Below are 22,554 nucleotides of genomic sequence, written 5' to 3' on the forward strand. Positions count from 1 at the left end.
TGGCAACTCGATATCGTAAAACTTCACTGCCAATCATGAGCAGACCGATAATCTGCTTTGGCGACCCCTAACTGGGAGAAATCCAAAATCAGAAGAGGTTGATACTCCACAACAAACGAAGCAAACCAGATGAATGAAAAGTCAATTCCTTTATTCGAATAAGTAAGCGCTTTCATGTTGCTCAGAACGCTTCATCAGACTTCAACAAACCATAAAAATTTGAATCAACTTATATATAAGTAAAACACCAATGAAAATCACATTAGCAAGTCACATGCAAGTTACAAAAATACATCATTTCCTTTCCATAAAAATTACATAAAATAAAATATATAAATATATATATCCTAAAAATCTCATGCTAATAAATGAATAGTAGAAGTAAAATGTTAAAACATACTAAAACATATATTAGATAATGAAACATATTACTACTGTTTAATGTTTCAAAGGTTTATCTAAAAAAATGGTCTCAATGAAAATTTATCATTGAGACCATGACCTTTATTCGCAGATAGCTTAATTATCCACTTTGCCTCAGCTTTTTCTGTCTTATTGCCAATATTACCAAGTCTTTCTGTCTCTGTTAACTGTCCTATTACTAAAAATCTAAAAGCATGTGTGGTGTCATTTTGTAGTACATGCTTGGCTAGGGCATTCCCTTCATTCTCTCTATGTATAGCATACAAATGCTCTCGTATCCTTTCTCTTAAAGTTCTATTAGTCTTTCCTATATAGAACCAATAACATTTTATGCAGGATGCTAAATAAATCACATTTCTTGACTTGCAATCAGTGTATTCATTGAACTCATATTTAACACCAGTGTCTGGATGTATAAAAACATTAGATTTCATTATATATATATACACTGGTTGCAAGAGCGACATGCAAATGTACTCTTTCTCTCAGAGGAGATCTTATTTTTAGGCACTCTCTCATAACAAAGCATACGTTTCAAAGATTTAGTATTCTTATAGCTAAAAGATGGTTTCTCACCCACTAAGTCTTTTATACCATCATCTAACTGTAGAATATTCCAATGTCTCTTAATAATGTTGACAATAGAAGTATTATTATTAGTAAATGGTATCACTAGTCTCCTCTTATCATTATTCCTCACTATAGGTCTCTCATCTATACTGCCTTGTTTTTTAATAAAAGGAAAGGAAATGATGTATTTTTGTAACTTGCATGTGACTTGCTAATGTGATTTTCATTGGTGTTTTACTTATATATAAGTTGATTCAAATTTTTATGGTTTGTTGAAGTCTGATGAAGCGTTCTGAGCAACTTGAAAGCGCTTACTTATTCGAATAAAGGACTTGTCTTTTCATTCATCTGGTTTGCTTCGTTTGTTGTGGAGTATCAACCTCTTCTGATTTTGGATTTGTGCTTTTTTTGGGAGGTGATACCTTACCCTGACAGTGTTCTTTACTTGCCTAACTGGGAGAAGCTGAAAAAAGAAGAAGAAGAAGATTGACTGGGTTAGTCCCACTTGGCTACTGCCGCTTTTCAGAGGAGACTCAAGGTGGTATCTCTGCTAATTGGGGAAATTTGGCCATGACACTGGAGAGTTTCCCTTACTTATCATTGTTGCAAGTGGGACCCATTTTGGAATAGCACCTTCTATTTCCATTCCGGGTGCAGTGGCAGTCCAGAGAAAGACTGAGGAAGATGGAGAGAGAAGGAGATGATGGAGTTGTGAAACAGATGAAGGAGAAAGCAAATACCAAAACCGGAGAATGTGTGCAAGATTCTGAAGAAATATTTCAAAGAAGCCTGTTTGATGGAGATGAGACAGCAAATGATGGATGTATAATTACAACCCTCCTATAAGGAGGGTTGTGGGATGATTTATTTAAAGAAATGATGGTGCAGAGTGAGCCAGAAAATGAAGTAGATATTTCCTGGGGGATCATTATGGAGAAAATACAAATGGAGGATGGGGAGACAATCCTGAAGAATAGTAAGTAGATGGAAAGGAAAACATATGCAGAGCAAGTAATAGAAGGCACAAGTGAAGTTGCAGAAAAGAAGGCAGAAACAATGAAAATTTAAGAATGTAGTAAAGATTCAAATTAAATAAGACAAATAAATGTATAGGTTTGAAGTGTGGAACAAATAGCCCATTTGGGTATAAAAGCACATAAGGAAAGAACATTTTTCTTATCAACAAAGAGACATTTTGTGATATTATATTTGAGACTTTTTTGAATGGAAAATGTTCTTGGAGAATATGGAAAAAAAGAAAGACTGCAACTCATAGAATTTTTTGCAGGGAAACAAAATAAATTATGACAAAAGGGGTTTATGGAGTGGTGGCTGGAATTGTAATATTGTGTTAAAATAGAAAAAAATATAAAAAATATATACATATACCAAGCAGATATATATATATATATATATATATATATATATATATATATATATATATATATATATATATATATATATATATATATACATACATATATACATATACACACATATATATATATATATATATATATATATATATATATATATATATATATATATATATACAGATATATACATATATATATATATATAGAGAGAGAGAGAGAGGGGGGTGTATGGATGTTGTAAAATACTGGGGACAACCCAAAAATGTTTTTTATTGTTATTGTTTTGTTTCTGGGGAAATCTGAAATCTTGTGCAGAAAATGTAAACTGAAATGTTATACATTTAACAATACTGGACATTTATGGATAGATTGCAAAAAATGAAAGTAAAGAGGAAAAAAAGAAATATAAAAATAAACAAAGAGAAGAAATTTTAGAAGTAGCAGAAATAGAAGAAAAATTAGATGAAAAAATAATAGAGAAGACATAGATGAAGGTTCTGAAATAAGTGATGGAAAAGATATAAATTGGAAAGTGGTAAAAGAAAAGAAGAATTGTATTGGTAAAAGGGTAAAAGACAGAAAAAGAACATTTAAAGGGATAAGTACAGAATTAAAAAAAGAAAGGAAATGGAGGAAAATGAATATGTAAAGATAATGACTTTGTATAATAGTTAAGTTGTTTGACTCACAAAGACAAGGTATAGTGTTAAATTCTCAATTTGAGGAAGAAAATTGGCCTGACTTAGAACGGCCTATCAAGAAAGGTAGCCTATTAATTAGCTATGAACTTATGAAACCATGAATTTAAGAAAAAGGGAAAATGAAAATTTTGGAGTGCTTTCTGTAAATGTGAAAAGTATTAAGAATATAGTAAAATGAACATGAATTTTGTAGTTATATGATACATGTGATTTAGATGTAGTTATGTTAGAAGACACTATTTTTAACAAATAAAAGATTGCAAACAGAGAAACTATGCAAAGGAAAGATAATCAAGAATTTAGAAATGAGAGATGTTCTGGAATAACCATATTGTATAGAAATACAGTAAATATATTAGATGTAACTTTAGCAAAACTGGGAATATTAACCATTGCAGATTTAAAATGGAAATAACAAGTATAGAGAATTATAACATTATATTTTTATTTTAATTGTAAAGAAAGAGAAAGTTTATTTTATCAGATTTTAGATGATGTAGTATGAAATAGGAATATTATAATAACAGGAGACTTTAATTTTGATTCAAGAAGCAAGCACAAAAAGAAAGGAAATGATGGTAACAAAAATGTTATAAGTCCTAAGATGTGGTAAATTAAGACTTTCAGACTAAAATTCATGGACTTACAAAAGGGGTATGTATAAAATTAAAATAGATTATTTTATAGTACCAGAAGGTTTAGTTATAGGAGAAGGGAAGGTAGTTGAAACAGGATTTTCTGATCATCTTGCAATATGGTTAGAGATAAAGGAAAATGAGAAATATATAAAAATAGGTAAATGAATAAAAACAATAAATGAGAATGCATGGAATAAAAAACGAAAGAGATTAATAATACGGTTATGGAAAGATCAGGTCTATATTAAATCAGCGATTACTTAAAATAATGAATGCTGATTTATCGACCCTTTAAGAGTGAAAGGGAACAATCCGGAAGATACGGAACTGCGATTTTTTTCCCAGGGAAAAAAAATCGCTGGACCATTTTTGGGACTTTGCAACTTCCTCCACTGTGGTGCAATCTTGGAGTTGGTATATTTAAGTAGGGGGTGTGGGGGGCAAAGCCCTCCACTATATTTTATGTTTTGAACTATATTTTTCTTTGGAACTGCGATTTTTTTTTTCCTGGGAAAAAATTACTGTTCCATGTCTTTAGGATTGTCAACGTTTGCTCTTAAATGGCCAATAAATCAGCATGCGCTATTTTAAGTGTTCACTGATTTAATTTAGACCCTGAAAGATCATATTGCTGTGAGAAAAATTACAGTTGAAATATGATGTGAGAAAAGTAGTGAAAGAAAAATATAAAAGGACATATAATTATGCATTGGAAGATTTAGAACATAATGACAGAAAGTATTTTGACAAAGAAAAAGAGTAACATGAAAGAAATCAAGAAAAGGAAAACACAAATTGTTATAAACATTATTTTTACAAGGAAAAATAAAAGTAGCAAGCTACTTAAACAGATTAGTGAATTAGTAAGGGAAGATGGTAGCGTAATGACAGAAATAAAAGATGTAAAAGGAGAATTGAAAGAACTCATAAAATGTTATAAATAGTGTAGTACAATATTTACAAGACATGTTTAAAGATAAAAGGTAGTGAAGAAAACATGGAAAGCAAAAAAGAGTTGAGAGGAAAAGAGAATAGGAGTTAGAAAAGGTGATTTCTTTAAATGAGCTAGATCAAGCATTAAGACAAGTGAATATAGTTTTGGCTGCAGGACCAGATGGAATAGGGTATGAAATGTATAAAAATTTAAGGGCTTGAAAAAAGTTATTATGGTTAAATGTTAGATGGTAGAATGGTTAAACAAAGGTTTTATGCATAAAGAATTATGTTGTGGGATACTTAAATTCGTATGAAAGAAGAAAGATAGAAGACAATTAAAAACTGGAGACAGCACTCAATAATAATGATTATACCATCTTTATGAAAATAATACACAATAGATTTGAAACTAAAATGGAAAATATTATGGAAGATGGCATATACAGTACAAAGGAGTAGGGTTGTCGAAAATTATTAATGATTTTTAGAGAAATTGTGGATGCTACTGTGAATAGAACAAGAAGCAAAAATCATGACAGGAGACATCAATAAGTCATTTGACACAATCGGACATGAAATCTTATGGTTAACAATGAAATAATATAAGTGGGAAGGTTAGGAAAATATTTATGCCTGTATATATTAATAATAAAGTAAAAATACTTGCAAATGTCTGGTTAAGCCAAGAGGTGCATATGAAGATTGATGTAAGACAGAAATGTCCAATGAGTTGTATACTCATTTCATTAGTTATGAATATGATAGCATGTGAAATAAATTGCAAAATGAAGGAGGTTGGGTATATCATACATGACGGATTAAGAGTTCTAGTTCTGTTAACATATGCAAGTGTGATTATAACAGTTGCAAAAATTTTTTTGAATAAAACAAGTAATAATTTTCAAAAGTGAGTGTCTGGAGATAAGGATGGCTTTAAATAAAAAGAAAAGTAAAGGTTTAGGTAATGTAGTAAAGATCAAGGGTATATACCTTTCAGTGAATTAAATTTCTGGGCTAGGTATAACATTTGGTAAGAAAAATGTAAGTAGACCTCAATGCAAAAAAAAATAGAAGAAATAAAAAAAAAATTTTGGGGGAACACATAAATAATCATTCAGAAAAAAAGGTTTATTTGGATAAATTCAGTACTGATGGAAAAAATAGCATACTTAGCAATTATATTTATCTTGCCAACAGTATTTAAAAAGGAATTGTTGCAATTTTTTTTTTTTATTATTTATATGGGGTTCTAAATTAAACCCTTTAAAAAGAGGAGTTTTATATGTAAATATAGAGGAAGGAGCTTTAGGGTAAATTAAATCTGTGGTTCATGCTGCTTCATTAAATTTGTACAAAGTGTTAAAGTGGATAAATGAAAATGATGAGAGATAAGTAGTAACTTGTATTAATATAAGTATAACAAATTTGGTGGTATGTTATAAAGAATAAGGGAGAAAAAAGAGTGCAGAAATGAAGAAATAAAATATTATCAATAAAAATTGTTTTGTGGAATTAAAAAAATGATGATACAGAAAAAGATAGAAAAGTGTGGTATAAGAATGTAATGATAAAACATTACTTTGTAAAACCATGGAATAATCTAACAGATGAAAAAAAATGAATGCTATAAAAATAAGAAGCAAATGGTGTAATCAGAAAAATAAATGTTAAGATTTTTGTGGAAAATGGTAATAGATAAATGGTCAGTGAAAAGAAATATGCTATATAAGAAGAAAAGTGATAGAATGTGTTTACATTGTCAAGAAGAAAAAACCTATAGAGCACGTGTTTTTGAAATGTAAAATAGTAAAACAATGTATTGGTAAAACAATGTAAACAAGATTTTTTGAAGATATAAAATAAGTGGATAAAATAAACATGGATATGGTTATAGGTTCATAGGTTCATAGGTTTATACTAGGCCATCTGCCCTAAGGCATTTATAAGCCTAGCCAAAAGTTTTGTGGCTTACGCCACCCCTTATATGAAAAAATACTGTGCCCATTAGTTTGTTGTGCCTCTGTCCAGCAGTGACACAGAGATGATTCCCGGGGTAAACCTACGATCTCCCATCCACAGGTCAAGATTTCTCTTGAACAGAGCCAGCGAGGTGCTCTGCCTCACATGGACCGGGATTTTATTCCACAGCATAGGGAGTCTCTGAGTGATAAATCTATCCCTCCAGCACATCCTATTTATATCCGTGCTAAAGTTTAAGTCACTTGCTCTAGTGGTTTTGGTGGATTTGGATTTTTTGAGGTGGAGCATGTCCATTAATTCCGGGTTGGACATGGCCTTGTATGTCAGGCACATGTCACCTCTGAGCAGACGGTATACGACTGAATAGAGCTGGAGTTTCTTCAATCTGGCAGCATATGACAGATTTTGGAGTCCCTTTATCCTTTTGGTGAGGAACTTTTGGGGTCTCTCCAATTGCTGCAGATGTCGGGTGAGATACATCCCAAATGGGGCATTGTACTCGATCATTGGTCTGATAAGTGAAGAGTACAGGGGAACAATGACCTCACTAGATCTGGATGTGAATCCCTTCATGATCAGGTGGGCAATGTAGAAGGTCTTTCTAACCACTTTAGCAACGTGAGTGTCAAAAGAAAGGCCACTGTCAACCTGGGTCCCCAGGTCCCCGATAACCTCTTCTGTGCTTAGTGGATTGCCACCTATATGGTACCTTGGGGTTACCTTGTTTTTCCCGAAGGGTATGACTATACATTTTTTGGCATTTAACTTCAGGCCATGGCTCTGGCACCAGCTATCTGTTTCTGTGAGTCCCTTCTGAAGGATATCCGTGTCCAATGCACTTTCCACTATGGCGCCCAGTTTGCAGTCGTCTGCAAACTTTGTCAGCCAAAGTCCTCCCATGTTGGCCTGTACTTCTGAGAAGTAGATGCCGAACAATAGGGGGCCAAGGACCGAGCCCTGTGGGACACCACTTGTGACTGGCTTGGAGTCTGACATAGCGCCAGCAACTCTAACCCTGTGGGTTCTGTCCTTAAGCCAGTTTGCAACCCATCTTGTGACATATGGGTTTACATTTAAGCTGGTAAGTTTTTCTACAATACCCGAGTGGGGTATTGTGTCGAAAGCCTTTGCAAGGTCAAGGTAGGCTGTATGGACTGCCTTTCCCTCATCAATGGCCTTGGTGACTGTTTCGAAGAAGTCGACCAAGTTCAAAAGGCATGACCTGCCCTTGACGAAGCCAAACTGGGTCGAGTCCAATGTCTGCAAGTCCCCTATATCTTTGTTTATGAGCTCCATTATGATCCTCTCCATAGCTTTGCAGACTAGACTTGTTAAGCTTATGGGGCGGTAATTACCAGGGTCCGTAGAGGCACTGTCTTTGTGGAGTAGGACCACAGTTGCCGTACGCCACTCCTTGGGTACGTATCCTGTGGTAAGGCTGAGATTAAACAGCTGCCTTATGTGCGGATTTAATTCCTCATTTAGCTCGTGTAGCACACAGCCGGGGACACCATCCAGTCCCATTGATGCTGTGTTTTTAGCTTTAGAGAGAGCAGCCTTCACCTGCGCATTTGAGATGTCTGGGATGCTACAATCCGCTGGGATAGTTATTTCTCCTTTAGGGGGGGATAGGGGGGTGAAGTTTGCACTGAACCTGTCTGCCAGTATGTTGGCAATGTCTGTGGGTCCAGTGATTTTTGTATCATTTTGGACTAATTCTGAGCATATCTGGGAGTTTCCAAACAGGTTCCTAACATAGCTGAAAAAGGCCTTATGATTGTCCTTTGAATCCATGGCAATTTTTCTCTCAAAATTGGCCTTAGTTGATTTTATGAGTGCTCGTATTTTTTTTACTAATAATGATCAGGGGTGACTTCCCTTTTATGGATTTTGTTCTATCATGTAATAACTTTCTCCTCTTATTGTAAAGTTTGTTAATGGCTGGGGTCCACCAGACTGGACATTTGCCCTTTGTGGAAAGAGTCTTGGTTTTATTTGGGATTGCCTGATCCATGCAGTCCTGGAGGTGTTCATAGAAGGCATTTGTAAGGGCTTCCGCAGCTTGGGTTGTGGTTTCCACTGGCTCAGGGGTCTTGAAGGATACCACACCAGTCTTGAGTAGTGTGAAGTTTGCTTTAGAGAAGTTCTTCACTGTGGTCTTTTTTGTTTGGGGTGGGGGCGGGATGTGGATTTCCAGTGAGATTAGTTTATGATCAGATCTCATCAATGAGGGATATACCTCCGGTGTGGAGCATTTTGTCCCCATGTTTGTGATAATGAGATCTTGTATATTTTCTCCTCTCGTGGGAACAGTGACTAGCTGTTCCATGGCATTTGAATTTATGAACTCCAGGAACCGTTGAGCTAGAAAGTTAGGGCTTGAGTAATGTTCCCAGTCTATTTTCCGGTAGTTGAAGTCACCCAATATGATGGTGTTTGGAGATACATTTATACCCTCCAGTGTCTTCAGGAAGGCTGTGTGGGGTTCCTGAGTTTGAGGGGGTGGCCTGTAGCATGCTACAATTTGTAGAGCAGTTTTGCCTATGGTTAGTTGCACCTGGATGGTTTCCAAAGCTTCGTGCGTTACCACCAACCTGGAGGTGTGGGTATCCTTTATGAATATGGATACACCCCCCTCCTTTTGTGGTGTGGTCTGGGTTTTGGGGCCGGAACACATGATATTATAAGAATAGAAGTAAATAATGTGTTAAAAAATAGATAAAAACTTATTTTATGTTATATGAATGATATGGAATAATAAAATGAAACTATTTTTAATGGTAAATAAATTTTAGCAACAATATTAATACAATCAGATGGTAGTTATGAAAAAAGGAGTGGGAGTCCAACAGGGATGAAAATTTAGTACTACTGTGTAAAGAGATTTGCATGTATATACATTTATATATATATATATATATATATATATATATATATATACATACATATATATATATATATATATATGTGTGTGTGTGTGTGTGTGCGTGTGTTTGTATATATATATATATATATATATATATATTGTATATGTACATTTGGAAATATTTGGAAATATTTTGTAAATAAGAGTTATTTTTGTATATAGATAAAGAACCCCTACTTGTTTTATTGAGCAGTGGATCTATCTCATTGAGGCACTTCCTGCTTCCATTCCAGGCACACTGGCAGCCCAGAGAAGCAAGGAGAGTAAAAATGGAGAGGAGAGTATGAGTAATATAAGTTGTGTTTGTGTCAAGTCTTCTGAGCATCAGACATGAAGGTAAAAATTACTGAAACTGAACAGAAAACAATTGAGTGTTCTGTTAGCGAGAGCTGTAGATCAGAAAATGACGAGAATGAAGGGAAGGCATGTGTACCTTCCATTTCAGAAAATTGAGCAATGCAGAAGTGGAGCATCAATATGAAGGCAGTCGAGACTTCAGGCAGTTTGGTAATTATGATAAAAAGTAAAAGTCTTGGTGAGAAAACTGTTGATTCATGTATGGATTCAGAAGAAATGTCTCTGCAGAAAAGTTTTGCTGGAAAGCAGGGTACAGTCAATGGATGTGTTGTTACAACCTTCCAGTCGGGAGGGTTGCAGGATGATTTATTGGTGAACTTAATACAGATGAGTGATCTGGAGAGTAGAAAGGATGTATCATGGTGGGCATTATGGACAAAATACAGCAACAGAAGGTGAAAAATATTTGGAAAGAAGTTTTACTTAAAAATAAATCATACACAGAGAAGGCAAAAAAAGGAAACAGGAAAGACATAAAAACAAAGATTCATGATAAGAATTATTAGTAAGGAAGAGACAGATATAAGGTTTGGGACACAATAGCATTACACTTAGGAACAAAAGTATTAAGGTAAGAGCTTTTATTCATATAAATAAAGAAACTTTTTGCAACATTATTTAATTATTTTTGAAACTGGTTATATGAGAAATGTTTAGTGGAATATGAAAAAAACTGCAAATCTTGGAACTTATTCATATTGAAATCATTCGACAGACATACTAAGAAAAAGATACACATTTAGTTTAGTGGATAAAGAGACTTTAAAAATGTTTAAATAAAATATGTGAAGAGTTAATAGACATATCAAAAGTCTATAATGATAGAGGACTATGGAATGGGGGTTGGGACTGTAAAGTAATTTTGACAATGGAAATTGAAAATATAATACATATTCCCAGTGTGATTAATGTTTTTAGAGAGAGGGGTATTGTTAAACACTGTGGTCATTCTAAGACATGTTTTTATGTACAGAAATAGACTGTTTGATTAGTAATTGTGAAAAAAAGAAATGCTATATATGTGGCAAAAAAGTCACAATGCAAAGATGTGAAAAAAAATTATAAATGCCATAAGTTTGATCAGTTATGGATGGATTCTAATGATAAGTTACAGGTTATAGTGACAGATGCAAATAATAAGAAAGAAGAACAAGTTCAAATTAAGAAAAAGAAGTATGAAAAGAAAATGAACATAAAGAAAATGAAGACAAGGGATAAACTGATAAAGGAAAGGATAGTACATATGATTCTGAAAAAAGCAATGAGGAGATAGTTGGAATATAGAAAAAGAAAAAGAACTTTATTGCTAAAGGGGTTACAGAAAGAAAAAAAATATTGGGGTTAATAAAAAACAAAAGAAGAAAGGGAAAGGATGGTAAAGTTTTATGCCTATGTAAAAGTATTTTTAATTCTAAGAAATATGGTAATTGTTAAATAGTAGCAATACATGTTAATAGCATAAAAGTTCAGTGAGAAGTTTAGGCATCTTAGAATGGTGTAAGCATTTGGATACAAATATAATAATATTAGAAGACATACGATTTTTTAACAAAAGAAGAGAGAATTCAGACTGAAGAATTATGGGGAAGTAATGTTCTTTGTAATTTAGGGAAAGATATGTGTTCAAGAATAGCTATATTATGTAAGAAATCAATTAAAATGTTGTTTATTAATGGGCAGAATAACAAATTTAGGCATAATATGACAAAATCAGATGTATAACATAATTGTGTTATATGCATAAATAATTAAAGAACGAGAGAACATGTTTAACAAAATGATAGACTATGTAACAGTGAATAAGAAAATGATAATAATATAAGACTTTAACTGCAATTTACCAAGGAAGATATATAAAGATATAAAAAAGTATTAGACATTATTAAATGTGGCTAATTAAATATTTAGAATATAAAGGAATGGACATAAGTAGACAAATGTATAAAATGTACATAGATTACTTTATAATTTCAATGGAAACGAAGTTGTGGAGTAAACGCTCCTCCAAACACACACAAAATAATAATAATAGGCAAAATCAGTCAAGAGTTCCTGAGTCTGAAGAAGCCACATAGGTGAAAGCGCTTACTCGATTTACAATAAACTATCTTGCTTGTACTATAGTAGATCATGATTTCATGATTTATGCTAGCTATTGGATGTTATACGTGGATTTTGAATTGAATTTTTGGAGCTCCTGCTGTGTTCGCTTCCTCTTGACTGATTTTGCCTATTATACTTTATAATTTCATTAGACTTATTATTAGCAGAAGAAGGAGTTATACACACAGGTTTTTCTGATTGTCATGCTGTTTGGATTGGGATACCATGGAATAAAACTCATAAATACAGGAAAAGGAATAAAAAGGATTAATGAACATAGCTGGAGTGAAAAGGGAAGAAATATAGTAAATGAATTATCGTGACATCACATAAAATGAGACAATTTTAGCAAAATTGGTCAAAATGGTGGACTGTTTTTAAAAGCAAGTATAAAAATGTTTATTTGAAATGGGAAATATGAGAAAAGAAGAAAAAGATATAAAAAATAAGTCATGATGCTTTTGCACATTTAGAAAGAAATTATAAAAATGCATTCTATTACAAAACAGGAGATATTTAGGTTGAATAAAACGTAAACTTATAGTATAAGCAAAGATATTTTTTGCAGGGAAAGAAAGAAGAAATCATTCCTCAACTAAGTAAATTATTTAAAAAGAATAATAGTATAATAAGGGAAATGGAAGACAATAAAGGAAGGATACACAATGAGCAGGAAGAAATAATGGAGATTATATTGGAATATGTGAGGGATGTATTTAAAGAAAAGAAAAATAAAACATGGCAAGTGAAACCCATTTCAGAATTAAACAATGAGGATTTGGAAAAAATATAACCATAGACGACTTAAATAAAATGCTAAGTAAGGTGAATGTGAATTCAGCAGCAGCCTCAGATGGGATAGAATGTCAGATGTATAAAATATGACAATATTACAAAAAATATATCAGCGAATGAATGAGTGGTTAAATAAAGGGTTTCAATACTTGGAATTGTGTAATGGTATAGTTAACTTTATATGGGAAAGCACTGCAAAACAAGAAATTCAAAACTGGAGACCTATAGTTTTGAATAACACAGGTTATAAGATCTTTATGAAACTTATATGGAAGAGAATGGATATAAAACTGTGTTATATTATAGGAGATGCAATATATAGTGCAAAAGGTATATGTTATCAATAGTTGTTAAAGAATTTGATACAATTCCCTATAATATTTTATGAGAAACATTTCAGTATTATAATAGCAGTAGTAAAATAAAGAAGCTTTGTATTTCTACATATAATCATAAAATAAAAGTTCTGGTGAAGCAAATAAATGCATATAAAGAGAAGGATTAGACAGGACTGTCCACTGAGAAGTATTTTTATTCATCTTAGTAATGAATTTAATATTAAGTGATGTAAATTATAACACAGATATAGCAAGATATACTGTAAGGGATGGCACAGATATACCTATTATGTTAGCGTATGCTGATGATATTGTGATATATACTAAGAATATAAAAAAGTACATTGCCTCAAGATGCCCATATTAATCAGATAGACAGGAGAGAATGCTGGGAACTGACCCTTGGACATGCCTGAATAAAAAACTATTTTCCTCTAGATAAGTGAGGAAAGTGAGTACAAGAGCTGTTTTTCTCTAAGCAAGTGAGAAAAGTAAGTACAAAAACTGTTTTCCTCTAGGTAATGAGGAAGATTGATTGCTATAGTAATTAGTAGCTTATTTAGTGCCTACAAGTTCTGAACAAGTGCTGAGCATGAATAAGCAAATTTAAGTGCTAAAACTAACAATCTGTATCTGCACTAGACGAGTTACAAGACAGACACAAGTGCAAATGCAGGCTTTCAAATCAGAAAGTTGAGAGAGATGGAAGAGATTGTCCAAACGGCCAATAACTACAATTTCTGGGCCAGAACCACTCCTTATTTGGTAGACAGGTTACCTAGTGCTTAGCACTCCCACTGAAGACACGGCAGAAAATGGGGGGGGGGTAGTTTCAACAGAGATCTAAGCAACAACTAACAGTACAAACTTTAAAACCAAAAAAATATACTCAGCTCTGTATATTTGCACATAGTCTGGAAGGCAGTCTCTCAGAGCACAGGTTCCAGCAATTAAATGCAGGAAGTTACTTACAGGTCAAATTAAATGATCCTTGAGTTAGATAACACACAAGCTGTAAAAACCAGTTATACCAACTGAAGACATGGCAGAAAATGGGGGGGGGCAGTTTCAACAAAGATCTAAGCAACAACTAACAGTACAAACTTTAAAACCAAAAACATATACTCAGCTCTGTATATTTGCAGATCAGTCTCTCAGAACAGTGAGACAACAGTTTCAACAGAGATCTAAGCAACAATTAACACACTCTATAACCAAAAAATATATGCTCAGCTCTGTATATTTGCAGATAGTCTGGAAGGCAGTCTCTCAAAACACAGGTTCCAGCAATTAAATGCAGGCTGTTTCTAACAGGTCAAATTAAGTGATCCTTGAGTTAGATAACACACAAGCTGTAAAAAACAGTTATACCAACTGAAGACATGGCAGAAAATGGGGGGGGGGTAGTTTCAACAGAGATCTAAGCAACAACTAACAGTACAAACTTTAAAACCAAAAAATATACTCAGCTCTGTATATTTGCAGATCAGTCTCTCAGAACAGTGAGATAACAGTTTCAACAGAGATCTAAGCAACAATTAACACACTCTATAACCAAAAAATATATACTCAGCTCTGTATATTTGCAGATAGTCTGGAAGGCAGTCTCTCAGAACACAGGTTCCAGCAATTAAATGCAGGCTGTTACTTTTTCCAGTCTTGGGACTTCACCTTATTCTGCATCAGTTTCCTCCTTCTGATGTAGAATTCGTTTATGGCAGGGGACCACCAGATTGGCTTTCTTTTTTTTTGGAGGAGAGTGTCTTGGTTCTATTGGGATTGGAAAGATCCATGCATCTGTGTATGCGTTTGTACAGTGCATTGGTTTATGATTTGGTGTTCATGCATCTATTCTCCATTTGCATGGGTGCCGTGAATTTAGCCACCTCTGTTTTTAGGAGCCCAAAGTTAGCTTTGGAGAAGTTTTTCATGGTGGTTACCTTTCCGGGGGGGGGGGGGTATGGATTTTCAAGGTGATTAGTTTGTGGTCCAATCTAACCAGGGAGGAGTTGACTATTGGTGTAGAGCAATGATTGCCCATGTTAGTAATGACCAGCTCAAGGATGCTACTACCTCTAGTGGGGGTAAGAATGAGCTGGTCCAGGGCATTGGAATTAATGAATTCCAGGAAACGTTGGGCAAGTGTATTGGTACGAGTATTGTTCCCAGTTAATGAAGGGTTAGTTGAAGTTGCCCAGTATGAGAGTGTTAGGTTGGACCCTAATATTTTCCAGGGTGCTTAGGAACATGGAGTGCGAGTCTTGGAACATGGTTGGGGACCTATAGCAGGCTATGACCTGAATCACTATTTTACCCAATGTTAGCTGCACCTGAAGTATCTCTAATGCATTATGTTGGGCTACCAGTCTGGAGGTGTGTGCACCTTTATGAATATGGAAATACTAGTGCCTTTGGAGTTTCATTTCAAGTTCTGGGTTCAAAAGGTGTGGAATGAGTTATGGTGAGTTTCATTAAGGATTTCTAAGATACTGTTCAGATTAGGACCAATAAGGTTGACATTGAAGTCTGCTAGTAGGATGATGTTTTAGAGATTTTTTTATTGAGGAGAAAATTTCAAGTAAAAGTGTTTTGAATTTATCTAAGAAGGCAAGAAGAGGGAGGTAAGTGACAGCAGGATAAAGGGAAAAATGTTAGTAGAGGGCACATTGAGAATTATCCAGTTAGGAAGGCAGTCTGAGGTAGTGCTGCTTTGAGCTAAGAGTTGGACATTTAAATCAGACTTAAAAAGGAGTAGCTGCCAGGTCTAGAGCTAGGTCTCTTAGCAAGATAATAGTTGTACCCAGTGAAAAAGTGGTGGAATAAAGGATCAGTGGGTTTAAACAAGATTCTATTATAACCATGAGGTCAGGATGGTTGAGACTGTAAAAGCTGTTTAGATCATTTATTTTACTCTTGATACAATGGGTGTTAATTAAGACATAAGATGAAATAGATGGGCCAGTGTTAGGTTCAATGTTGCTGCATAGAAAATTGAGGAATATTACAGGAGTGAAATTACAGAGGAATCTGGGTAGTTTAAGGGATAGCTAGTAGGGAGCGGGTTGGTAGTTTAAGTAAGTGAGAGTGGATGTGACATGCAATGAAAAGTGTGTTAGTGAGGGAGGAGAAAGGGTTGTGCATACCTAGGTATAGGAATAGGGAAGTTGAATGGAAATTACTGATACAACAGAAATAAAAACTTTTAAGAGATGTATAAGAGGTGTATTTCCACTCGGTATAAAAAATCCTATTGCTGTGGGTGGAACAGTAAGACAAAAGCAGCAGAAGTGGAAGTTGAGATGAGAAAAGTGGAGGACATTTCAAAAGATATGAAATTTCCCCAATGCTTTTTTTGCCAGGGAGACAATAGATGATTCTGCAAAGGTTGGGGGTGAGGGGTAAAAATGTACTTGGTAGACAGTGAGCATTAACGAGAGAAGGGTAGTGTTAGGGGGATATATATGTTTGCTGCTGTACTCCTTTAACCTGCAATTATGATGTAAGCAAGAATGGAAGGGCATAGAATGGAATAAAGAGGACAGAAGCAGGCAAAAACAGACCCTAGTATGTGAGTTAATCATTTTACAAATGCACAGAAGACTCCGCACCAACAGCAGAGCAGGAAGGCTTCCAAACCAGGAACAAATCTTATTTTGAAATTGCTGATCAAGGAATGCAACAAGCAGCAAATTGCATCAAAAACACACTGGGGGATGCTTGTGAGACAATTTACTATCAAAATTTCAAAAACGTTTCTGCGAGTAACTACTCGAAAAACATTATCAAAATTAACAATAGCAACCAATGAAAATAACGAAACAAAAAAATGGCATTTGTCAAACTTACCTTAACATCCGGTGATGTTCAACACATGTTTTGAAGGTGATACCCCCCACACCCCTGAGATCGCACAACAGTAAGGAAAAGGGCAAAGTTCCCCAGCCCCACCGTAGTGCAATTCTGCTGTGAGTTCAACATTTTTGAATCGCCATTATGAAACTTTGATAAACTGACTTTCGACAATCAAAATTTGCATAACAGCATTCAAAATTTTGATAGTAACCCGAGTGAGAAACTGCAGGGAACCAAGTAAAAAGATTAAAGAAAACAAAAATAAAAACTAGATAAGTATAAACAGATGTAAGTATATGTGGACAAGATAAATAGGGAAATAGACAGACAGGTACTGCTAAATTAAGAGACATTTATGTGAATTATACAAAAACAATAGTATGTTTCTACATGTCTAGTAATGCCCATTTGGATTCTTTACTCAGCTGCAGCTTCTTCTCCACTGTCTCTGTCACTGTAGACATCAGGTCAGTTGTGTGGCCTCCTGATCTGAACCTGGACTTCTCATTTTCAATCTTAATTTCTACTCCTCTGTACATTTGAGTACGAGTCACCTTGTCCAGCATTTTCATGTAGTGTGGTAGGAGTTTGATATCTCTGTACTGGCCACAGTTGTGAATATCCCCTTTGTTTATGCATATTGGCACTAGAAGGCTTAAACCTCAGTCATCCATGATGCATCATTCTCTACATACTGTGATGAGTGCCCCACAGTTATTATATCTGCAGTGATTTCATCTGAGCTTGCTGCTTTTCCTTAGTGATGTTCTTATTTCTTCTAGGGTAGGATCATCTTCTTCCTCTTTACTAATACACTGTACAGGTTCTTTGAGATTTTCTTTATTCAAAATATGCTGGAAGTAGTCCTTCCATCTGTTTTTAATATCCTCTTGCCTGGTAAGCAGATTGATGCTGGCATCCCTTATGAATGGTATATGATGACTGTCTTCTTTATATTTCTAACTCTGCCTTGCAAACTGATTGATATTTTTTGTGCCATATGCTGAGTCCCTTTCCTGGTAGAATTGTTTTTATATACTGCACTCTTAAACGCTTTGTTAGCCAATCAGTATTCCTTTGTAACATGGTCTGTCTTCTCTGTCTCCCACTTCTTCACATACTCCTCTTTTCTTTTGATAATTTCTTAGACTTCTGCATTCCTCCTCATGCATGCTGTTTTGAGACCCTGTCATTCTTCCTTCCCTCCACTAAATTCCTCTCTATCTTAAGGTGCTATGGTCCTTTGTATTTTCTTTAACTTACATGCTTTCCCTTCTGTCAGCTTCCCCATCTTCAGTTTTATCTCTGTTGACCTAAAATCATTCTCTGACCACTGCTTGCTGATGATTGTGATCACCATTGATTTATGTCGAGGGCTGACAGTTTCACTGGGGATGACTTTGCAATCGTCAATTATATCCTAATTCCCTTTCCTTACTTGGAGAAAGTCTACCTCCGTTGTATTTTGACCACTCTTTTATGTGTCCATTACTGCCATTTGTACATTTTCTTGTATATGTGTGAACATGGAGTTAGTTTATATAAAGTAAGGACCCCTCACATGGATGGATAAAGGTGGGGGGTTGGTCTTGCAAGAATGCTGTGTGAGTATGATACTGTTTTGGTGAGAATGTGTATGGTTTGATGTGTTATGCTGTTTGACATTGAGTGCATTTTATGCCCATGTATGTATGTGGAGTTTGCTGCATGCATGTGCATGTGTGTGTGTTTATTTGAGGGTTTTGACTGAATGTGTCATGGTTTCAATCTAATGTGTGTTCACCTGCTTTTTCTATGATTAGGTCTGGTGTAATAACTGTAAATTAATGTGTCAATATATAGTCACATACATACACACACACACACACACACACACACACACATATATATATATATATATATATATATATATATATATATATATATATATACACATATGGTTCCCCTTCACAAGATCGAATTACTGAAAGCTCGAAACTCATAAGATCGAGTTCAACATCTTGAGTTTCAGTAACTTGAAATTGTGAACAGGAAGTGTAAAAAATTAGATTAAGGGTTTTACTTACCTTTTTGTAGGGGGTTGGGTCCCCCCTGTACTGTTCCTTCCTTAATGTGCAGGTTTCATGACCGCACTTCAGCGGAGGAATGGAAAGTGTCCCATTATGCGCTTATGCATATAGCGCATAATGGTACATTCCCATCTTCTTTGCTGTAGTGCGATCTCAGAGTTGGTATATTTAAGTAGCGGGTGTGGGGGTGCAGGGGGGCACAGATCCCCTGCAAAAACGTTAGAAAAAGTGTTTTTTACTTTCCTTTTGTGCCCCTTCATAATCTCGAGTATATGAATACTCGAGATTTTGGGCTTGGGCTTATTAGTTTTTAGTATTCATATATTTGATCTTGTGAAGGGGAACCATACATATACATATATATATATATATATATATATATATATATATATATATATATATAGACAGATATATATATAGATAGATATGTATATAGATCTATAGATATAGATATATAGATAGATGTGTGTGTGTGTGTGTGTGTGTTTATGGGAAATAATGTAGACAGATATGTGTGTATGCATAATATAGATAAGTAGACAGGTAGTTATAGAGAGAGATGACAGACAGATAGCTAAATAGATAGAATGCTCCTTATTAAAATGTTGGCACTCAAAATGACAAGTGCCAGCATGCTGAAAAAAAAAAGAAAGAAAACACAGGAAAAGAGCAAATCTTGAAGATCTTTATTCTATTTAAAACTTCTTTTTGCAAGCCTCCCCTGCACCCCCCACACACCGCAAACTTGTGTATACCAACTCTGAAATTGTAATACCTCAAAGAAAAGGGTATATTCCAAGAAGGAACACTTAGACTCAGTTTATAGAAGTCCAATTTTTTGGCCATTCAGTCATCATATTTCAGAGCTTGCTCTAGTAGGTGCTGACATTTCAAGTGGTCACCTAGATAGACAGATAGATAGATATGAGAGAGGTTTGTGTGAAATGTGCATACACTTATCTACAGACACACACTGCATGATCACAAGTGATATGCATGTCATAACAGTGAGCACACTAAAACCCATACACAATCATTCATATATACATGCATAAATATAAGCAAGCATAGACATATAAATGCAAAAGTGTAATTACATTAAAATTACAGTCTGAGTAGTCAAAACTACAGTCAGAAAATTCAGAAATGTATACTAAGCCACAAGACACAAAAAAAGTGCACCATCCAACAATTAACTTCAAGAGCGTTCAACTTTTGTGGTAGGTGAATACTTCCATACCTTAAAAAGGCATTTACATATAGTCAGGCATAAGGTAAAATAAGTCAGTTAATGTATGAAGTATGAAGTATGAAGCAAGAAATGATTTCTGGATTTATGTTACTATATAGCAGGATGCTCTCATCAGATCTAAACATAGTGAACGTTTTGAAACATGAATAGAACTAAGATGACTTTCTTGCTTAGTTTAGCAGAATCATATTAGTGTCGAGTGGGAATAGAAACTAAACCAGAATTAGACAAAAAACAGGCAGCAACTGAATGTGCCAAAAAACAAAAGAAAGAAAGAATATAAGGAGAAGGATCAGATGAGAAGGCAAGAAATGTGGACATGCATAAATATAGCTGCAAGTATGGAAAACTCCGGAAACATCCTCATTGTCAATCAGGATCTGATGCAGGAATGGTTAAGGAGTAATGAATTTAAACCAAAATATGAAAGGTTAATATTAGCAGCCGAGGACAGTGGAGTATGCATACATTGTTTTACAAAGTCCATTTAAGAGACAAATGCAGTTTCTATAAAACAGAACTGGAGACAGTCACACATCTTTTTGTTGGGTGTGATACACTGATGGCAGAGGGCCTGTATACTGAAAGGCATAAAAATGTGTCAAGACTGTTGCACTGGATTTTGTGAAAACATTTCAATACTGAAGTAGCTAAGAAGACTGGAAACATGAGCCACAAAATATTATGGAGAATTATGACATTTATATCACATGAGATCATCCATTACAGTTTAAAAAATAGATGCTAGAAAACCAGATATAGTAGTCCATGAAAGGACATGAAAAGACAAAAGAGCATTGAAACTGCAACACCCAGTGATTACAGTGTGTTATGTACAGAGAGACGAAAAGTCACGAAATGCCAGGATTTGCAGGCAGAAACGAGGACAATGTGGAGGGATACCCAGACAAACAGTAGTAGGAGCAATGGGTGTCATAAAACGAATTTACAGTCTTATTTAAATCGTCTACCGGTAGATGTAACTGTATGAACTGCAAAAGGAGTCAGTTCTGGGCACATTGTGGGTGCTGCGAAGAGCACTTTTGGCTAACATCAAAGAATGAAACAGTACTAATTTCATAAACTATAATCATACTTTGACTTAGGAATGGGGTCAGTTCCCCTCATGGTATTAGAAATCTAAAAAACTTGGTGAAATTAAACATAATGAGTAATGTAACAGGAAATTAAGAAATATAAATGCCCACATGATTCTATATGCCATATCAAGGAAAGCACTGTCAAAAATGTACTCATCCCAAAACTAGAGTATAGCCGATCTCTTTTGACACTACAGTCAGGATGCAACTCTAACATACTACAAATATCAGTAAACAAAATGTGTAGATTTGCCTCACTAGCACCATCTTATACCTATCATTGTGATCTCCGTAAGGGGCTACAAAGGCTACCCGTTCAAAGCAGGGCCAGCTATATATACAGCTCATTGCTGTTCATAATGTAGTGCTACAGTAAAGTCCCCCACTAATAAGCAAACTCTACAACAGGGTATAAATGTATGCCATCTGACAGGGGCAGGATAATGTTCTCAACTTAATCAATAATGTTCCCTACTTAATCATATCTAGTCTTAGGAGAACAGTTTGTAAGAGACTTTGCGCTTGGCAAAGACCTGACATATAGATTCACCTGCCACCTGAAATCCAAGGTGATAAGGACGTTTCCACATTTAGAAACAAACTGTAGGAACATATATCTAAGGAGAATAAATGTTTTTGCTTCAAAGGCATCGACTAGTGGTAAACTAAGAAAACTCATATATTTACCATATAATTGTAGTGCTGTATTCCAATGCCAAGTCTTATTGATATACTGTGCATATTGTATATACTGACTAGACTGTAAATACATTTTTAAACATTTTTTTGTTAACATGAACAGTGTCTTCAGTGTAAATATCATGTATGTCTAAACTAATGTTCCATATTGTACATGCTTTGACTTCGTTGTACCATTCATTGGTACCTATGTACATTGTGCATTCTGCCTTTTAGCTATTGGAATTTCATTGCTGCTTGTAACAGCCCAGGTTGTGGCTGAAGAGTCAGCTGACCAAACGCCCACCCAGTAAACAAATTACAAATAAAAAAAAAAAAAAAAAAAAACATAAAAAAATTTTAACTGCTCACCATTCCTATTACATAGCAACATTCACATTACACTGCAGAAGATACCTCATACATACATTCTATACTGTTCTGCTTTGTCAGTTACCCT

Source organism: Protopterus annectens, chromosome 15.part0 (assembly GCF_019279795.1).
Source record: "Protopterus annectens isolate FY-2018-M chromosome 15.part0, PAN1.0, whole genome shotgun sequence".
Taxonomy (NCBI): domain Eukaryota; kingdom Metazoa; phylum Chordata; order Ceratodontiformes; family Protopteridae; genus Protopterus; species Protopterus annectens.